Here is a 7510-nt window from a genome sequence, read left to right on the forward strand (position 1 = left end):
TTTCGTCCGGTGTCGACCGGACGTGTCCGATGGCGGCCGGACGATTTTTAGGGTTTTAGGGGGGAAAAGATCCGGGAAAAGAGGAACAGGGACCTATATATATATGTAGGAGGAGCTAGGAGGCTCCAAATTGAGCACGGTTTGCAGCCACGCGATCATGATCGAACGCTCTAGATGATGGAAGGGTTTTTGGTGGGTTTCGGCCAAATTGGAAGGGTGTTGGGCTGCAACACAAACGAGGCCTTTTTGATCCCTCGGTTAACCGTTGGAGTATCAGACGAATTCCAAATGGTGCGAAACTTGACAAGCGGTCTACCGGTAGTGAACCAAGGCCGTTTGGCAAGTATCGGTCCAATCCGGAAATGTTTAACCCCCACATAGGCAAAGAGGTAGAAAGGACCACCGGAGGACATAGGAGCACCGGAATGCAAAACGGACAACGGGGAAAATGCTCGGATGCATGAGACAAACACGTATGCAAATGCAATGCACAAGATGACATCATATGAGATGCATGACAAAGGAAAAAACCCACGAAGACAAAAACCCGACACCGAGGAATGTAAAATAACTTAGGCTGGAAATGACAAGAGTTGGAGTACAGATAAGGTAAATTACATCCGGGGTGTTACAACATGCAACGGCCGTAGTGCTTCTTCAACCTCTGGTCTTCTTGCTCCAGCCGCCCAAACCAGCGCCGGTCGTGCCTCGTGCTCCTGCCTCCCGTGGTCGGCTGCAATGTGGCGGAGGCCTCACCGCCCCCTACTACTCCCACCACTGGCCAAGCCATCCCTCTACTCACACACACTCCCTGTTATTCTGCGGCGACGGCAGCCTCACACTGTAGCCGAACCAGTGAACCCTCGTACTCCTCTCTGCGCGGGCTTCCACTGCTGTGTCTTCCCCGGCTCCACGTCGTCCCCTTCCTAGGCCTCGCCATCGTCCAGACCACCGCCCTGGTGCTCTCGGCGCGGCGTGGTCAACGACCGACTTTCATTGGAAGAGTACTATACATGGAGAGGCTGACAGCTGGGTCCAGGCGGCCTCAAGGAAGTGCCTCCTTATTACGCGCAAAATAATTATTCCTCCACCTTACAGCAGGGACCCACCGGACGGGCCACCTTATTTCGCGAAAAAAACGTTCTACTAGTATCACTATATCACAAGTCATGCCGAAATTCACGGAAAATTTCGGCATGAGCTTTGCTAAAAAGTGGACAAATCGAGAACCTGAAATTTGCCGAAAAAGAAATGAATCAACATTCTGGCAAAACATAGGCCACTAAGCATCATTCCCTGCAAACAGTGTCCAAATATACACGAGCAACCACATGTGCAAACAGTGTAGAAGAAAATTCATTTAACTACTAATAGAACAAAATTCAGTTAACTTTAGTGCTCTATAATGATGAAAGGAAAAATATTTCATTTAACTACTAATTTCATTCATTTAGGTTATTCATTTAACATCACCTAATTAACCTACGGTACCAATACTACTAGCAGCACTACTAACCTAATTAACCAAGCCAAACTCTAGTGCCCTAACTAAAAAACATCTAATTAACATCTACTAGTACCACTATTTCCCTAACCTAATTAACATCTACTAGTATCACTATATACTATACAAGCAGCATCTACCCTAATTAAACCCTACTGCCCTAACTAACTTTTGTTGTAAACCAAAATTTCTGCTCTAAACTAATTTTTGCTCTAACATCTACTACTTAACATCCTTTGCTCTAAACTAATTTTTTTGCTATAAACAAACTTTTGCTCTACTAATTTTTTCTCTAGAATGCAGAGAGAGATGAGTGGAGGAGGGGTGGGGGACTTACAGAGAGGGGAGAGATGGTGGCGGGGAGGTGCTCGGTGATGGAGGCAGGGGCGGAGAGGGCGGGCTCGGGAATGGGCAACGGCGGTCCTGGGCGGGCTCGGGCGGCGATGAGGTGGAGGGCGCCGCCGGTGATGTCGAGGGCGGTCTCGGGCGGCGGCGGTGAGGCTGAGGGCGGCCTCGGGCAGCGGCGGTGAGGATGATGGCGGCCTCGGGGGGAGACGGTGAGGTTGCGGGCGTCCACGCCGGCAGGAGACGACGGCGAAGTGGGGCGACAGCGAATTGGGGAGACTGCGGCGAGGGCGAGGGATTTGGGGAAGAAGTGGTGGCCGGGGGGCGGGGGGGAAACCGCTGTTTAAGTGAAACATAACGGTAGCGCGTTTCCGAAAATGCACTATAGCGCGGTTCCTGAAACCCGCTGCTGCTATTCCTTTCTCCTTTTTCCCTTTTTTCTTTTATTTTCTTTACATTTTATTTTTTTCCTTTCTCCTTTTTCTATTTCTTCCATTTTCATTTACTTTTCTACTTGTTTTTCACTTTATTCTATTTCCGGTAGCAGCAGCGCCTTACACGTAAGCGCGCTACAGCTAAGGAGAGTAGCAGTAGCGCTGGGCCAGTATACGCGCTACTGCTAGGTTGGGCTAGCCATGCGCGCCTAGTTCAAACATAGCAGCAGCGCTTTTCGCCAGTACGCGCTACTGCAAAAGTCATAGCAGTAGCGCGGTTTATTTACGCGCGCTGCTACTAAGTAGTAGTAGCGTTTGATTTTGCACAGCGCTACTGGTAAGATTCTGTGTATAGGCTTTTCCCTAGTAGTGTTTAGTTGATTTGGATCATGTGATCACTTAGAGGATTAGAGGGATGCCTATCTAAGTGGGAGTTCTTAAGTAATATGATTAATTGAACTTTAATTTATCATGAACTTAGTCTTGGTAGTATTAGCATATCTATGTTGTAGATCAATAGCTCGCGTTTAGCTCCCCTGTTTTATTTTTGATATGTTCCTAGAGAAAACTAAGTTAATAGATGTTAGTAGCAATGATGCGGATTGGATCCGTGATCTGAGGTTTATCCTCATTGCTGCACAGAAGAATTATGTCTTTGATGCACCGCTAGGTGACAAACCTATTGCAGGAGCAGATGCAGATGTTATGAACATTTGGCTAGCTCAATATGATGACTACTTGATAGTTTAGTGCACCATGCTTAAACGTCTTAGAATCGGAACTTCAAAGACGTTTTGAACGTCATGGACCATATGAGATGTTCCAGGAGTTGAAGTTAATATTTCAAGCAAATACCCGAGTTGAGAGATATGAAGTCCCCAACAAGTGCTATAGCTAAAAGATGGAGGAGAATAGCTCAAGCAGTGAGCATGTGGTCAGATTGTCTGGGTACTACAATCGCTTGAATCAAATGGGAGTTAATCTTCCATATAAAATAGTGATTGACAGAATTCTCTAGTCACCTTCACCAAGTTAGTAGAACTTCGTGATGAACTATGATATGCAAGGGATAACGGAAACGATTCCCAAGCTCTTCGTAATGCTGAAATCAACGAAGGTAGAAATCAAGAAAAATATCAAGTGTTGATGGTAGACAAGACCACTAGTTTTAAGAAAAGGGCAATGGGAAGAAGGGGAACTTCAAGAAGAACGGCAAGCAAGTTGCTCCTCAAGTGAAGAAGCCCAAGTCTGGTCCTACGACTGAGACTAAGTGCTTCTACTGCAAAAGGACTGGTCACTGGAAGCGGAACTACCCCAAGTATTTGGCGGATAAGAAGGATGGCAAAGTGAACAAAGGTATATTTGATATACAGATTATTGATGTGTATTTTACTAGTGTTCGTAGCAACCCCTCAGTATTTGATACTGGTTCAGTTTCTAAGAGTAGTAACTCAAAACGGAGTTGCAGAATGAACAGAGACTAGTTAAGAGTGAAGTGACGATGTGTGTTGGAAGTGGTTCCAAGATTGATATGATCATCATCGCACACTCTCTATACTTTCAGGATTAGTGTTGAACCTAAATAAGTGTTATTTGGTGTTTGCGTTGAGCATAAATATGATTGGATCATGTTTATTGCCATACGGTTATTCATGTAAGTTAGAGAATAATTGTTGTTCTGTTTACATGAATAAAACCTTCTATGGTCATACACCCAATGAAAATGGTTTGTTGGATCTCGATCGTGGTGATACACATATTCATAATATTGAAGCCAAAAGATGCAAAGTTAATAATGATAGTGCAACTTATTTGTGGCACTGCCGTTTAGGTCATATTGGTGTAAGGCGCATGAAGAAAATCCATGCTGATGGGTTTTTTGGAATCACTTGATTATGAATGAGTTGATGCTTGCGAACCATGCCTCATAGGCAAGATGACTAAGACTCCGTTCTCCGGAACAATGGAGCGAGCAACAGATTTATTGGAAATCATACATACTGATGTATGTGGTCTGATGAATATTGAGGCTCGTGGGAGGTATTCTTATTTTCTGATCTTCACAGATGATTTGAGCAGATATGAGTATATCTACTTGATGAAATACAACTCTGAAATATTTGAAAAGTTCAAAGAATTTCAGAGTGAAGTGGAGAATCATCATAACAAAAATAAAAGTTTCTATGATATGATCACAGAAGTAAAATATTTGAGTTACGAGTTTGGCCTTCTGTTAAAACAATGTGAAATAGTTTCACTACTCACGCCACCTGGAACACCACAGTGTAATGGTGTGTCCGAACATCGTAACCATGCTTTATTAGATATGGTGCAATCTATGATGTATCTTACCAATTACCACTATAGTTTTGAGGTTATGCATTAGAGACAGCTACATTCACATTAAATAGGGCACCATCTAAATCCACTGAGACGACACCGTATGAACTATGGTTTGGTAAGAAACATAAGTTGTCGTTTCTTAAAGTTTGAGGTTGCAATGCTTATGTGAAAAAGTTTCAACCTGATAAGCTCAAACCCAAATCGTAGAAGTGCGTATTCATAGGATACCCAAAAGAAAATGTTTGGTACACCTTCTATCACAGATCCGAAGGCAAGATATTCGTTGCTAAGAATGGATCCTTTCTAGAGAAGGAGGTTCTCTCGAAAGAAGTGAGTGGGAGGAAAGTAGAACTTGATGAGGTAACTGTACCTGCTCCCTTATTGGAAAGTAGTTCATCACAGAAATCTATTCCTGTGACTACTACACCAATTAGTGAGGAAGCTAATGATGATGATCATGTAACTTCGGATCAAGTTACTACCGAACCTCGTAGGTAAACCAGAGTGAGATCCGCACCAGAGTGGTACGGTAATGCTGTTCTGGAGGTCATGTTACTTGACCATGACGAGCCTACGAACTATGAGGAAGCGATGATGAGCCCAGATTCCGCGAAATGGCTTGAGGCCATGAAATCTGAGATGAGATCCATGTATGAGAACAAAGTATGGACTTTGATTGACTTGCCCATTGATCGGCAAGCCATTGAGATTAAATGGATCTTCAAGAGGAAGACGGATGCTGATAGTAGTGTTACTATCTACAAAGCTAGAGTTGTCGCAAAAAGGTTTTCAACAAGTTCAAAGTGTTGACTACGATGAGAGTATCTCACTCGTATCTATGCTTAAGTCTGTCCGAATCATGTTAGCAATTGCCGCATTTTATGAAATTTGGCAAATGGATAAACAAAACTGCATTCTTTAATGGATTTATTAAAGAAGAGTTGTATATGATGCAACCAGAAGGTTTTGTCAATCCTAAAGGTACTAACAAAATATGCAAGCTATAGTGATCCATCTATGGACTAGTGCAAGCATCTCGGAGTTGGAATATACGCTTTGATAAGTTGATCAAAGCATATAGTTTTATACAGACTTGCGGTGAAGCTTGTATTTACAAGAAAGTGAGTGGGAGCACTACAGCATTTCTGATAAGTATATGTGAATGACATATTGTTGATCGGAGATAATGTAGAATTATTCTGCAAAGCATAAAGGAATGTTTGACAGGAGTTTTTCAAAAAATACCTCGGTGAAGCTGCTTAAATATTGAGCATCAAGATCTATAGAACTAGATCAAGACGCCTGATAAGTTTTTCAATGAGTACATACCTTGACAAGTTTTTGAAGTAGTTCAAAATGGAATAGTCAAAGAAAGAGTTCTTGCCTATGTTACACGGTGTGAAATTGAGTAAGACTCAAAGCCCGACCACGGCAGAAGATAGAGAGAATGAAAGTCATCCCCTATGCCTCAGCCATAAGTTCTATAAAGTATGCCATACTGTGTACCAGACCTATTGTATACCTTGCCCTGAATTTGGCAAGGGAGTACAATAGTGATCTAGGAGTAGATCACTGGACATTGGTCAAAATTATCCTTAGTGGAATAAGGATATGTTTCTCGATTATGGAGGTGACAAAAGGTTCGTCGTAAAGGGTTACGTTGATGCAAGTTTTCACACTGATCTAGATGACTCTAAGTCTCAATCTGGATACATATTGAAAGTAGGAGCAATTAGCTAGAGTAGCTCCATGCAGAGCATTGTTGACAGAGAAATTTGCAAAATACTTACGGATCTGAATGTGGCAGACCCGTTGACTAAACTTCTCTCACAAGCAAAACATGATCACACCTTAGTACTCTTTGGGTGTTAATCACATAGCGATGTGAACTAGATTATTGACTCTAGTAAACCCTTTGGGTGTTGGTCACATGTCGATGTGAACTATGGGTGTTAATCACATGGTGATGTGAACTATTGATGTTAAATCACATGGCGATGTGAACTAGATTATTGACTCTAGTGCAAGTGGGAGACTGAAGGAAATATGCCCTAGAGGCAATAATAAAGTTATTATTTATTTCCTTATATCATGATAAATGTTTATTATCCATGCTAGAATTGTATTAACCGGAAACATAATACATGTGTGAATACATAGACAAACAGAGTGTCACTAGTATGCCTCTACTTGACTAGCTCGTTGATCAAAGATGGTTATGTTTCCTAACCATAGACATGAGTTGTCATTTGATTAACGGGATCACATCATTAGGAGAATGATGTGACTAACTTGACCCATTCCGTTAGCATAGCACTTGATCGTTTAGTTTTTTGCTATTGCTTTATTCATGACTTATACATGTTCCTATGACTATGAGATTATGCAACGCCCGTTTACCGGAGGAACACTTTGTGTGCCACCAAACGTCACAACGTAAGTGGGTGATTATAAAGGTGCTCTATAGGTGTCTCCGAAGGTACTTGTTGGGTTGGCGTATTTCGAGATTAGGATTTGTCACTCCGATTGTCGGAGAGGTATCTCTGGGCCCACTCGGTAATACACATCACTTAAGCCTTGCAAGCATTGCAACTAATGAGTTAGTTGCGGGATGATGTATTACGGAACAAGTAAAGAGACTTGCCGGTAACGAGATTGATCTAGGTATTGTGATACCGACGATCGAATCTCGGGCAAGTAACATACCGATGACAAAGGGAACAACGTATGTTGTTATGCGGTCTGACCGATAAAGATCTTCGTAGAATATGTTGGAGCCAATATGAGCATCCAGGTTCCGCTATTGGTTATTGACCGGAGACGTGTCTCAGTCATGTCTACATTGTTCTCGAACCCGTAGGGTCCGCACGCTTAAGGTTTCGAT

Source organism: Triticum aestivum, chromosome 7A (genome assembly GCF_018294505.1).
Source record: "Triticum aestivum cultivar Chinese Spring chromosome 7A, IWGSC CS RefSeq v2.1, whole genome shotgun sequence".
In the NCBI taxonomy this organism is placed as follows: domain Eukaryota; kingdom Viridiplantae; phylum Streptophyta; class Magnoliopsida; order Poales; family Poaceae; genus Triticum; species Triticum aestivum.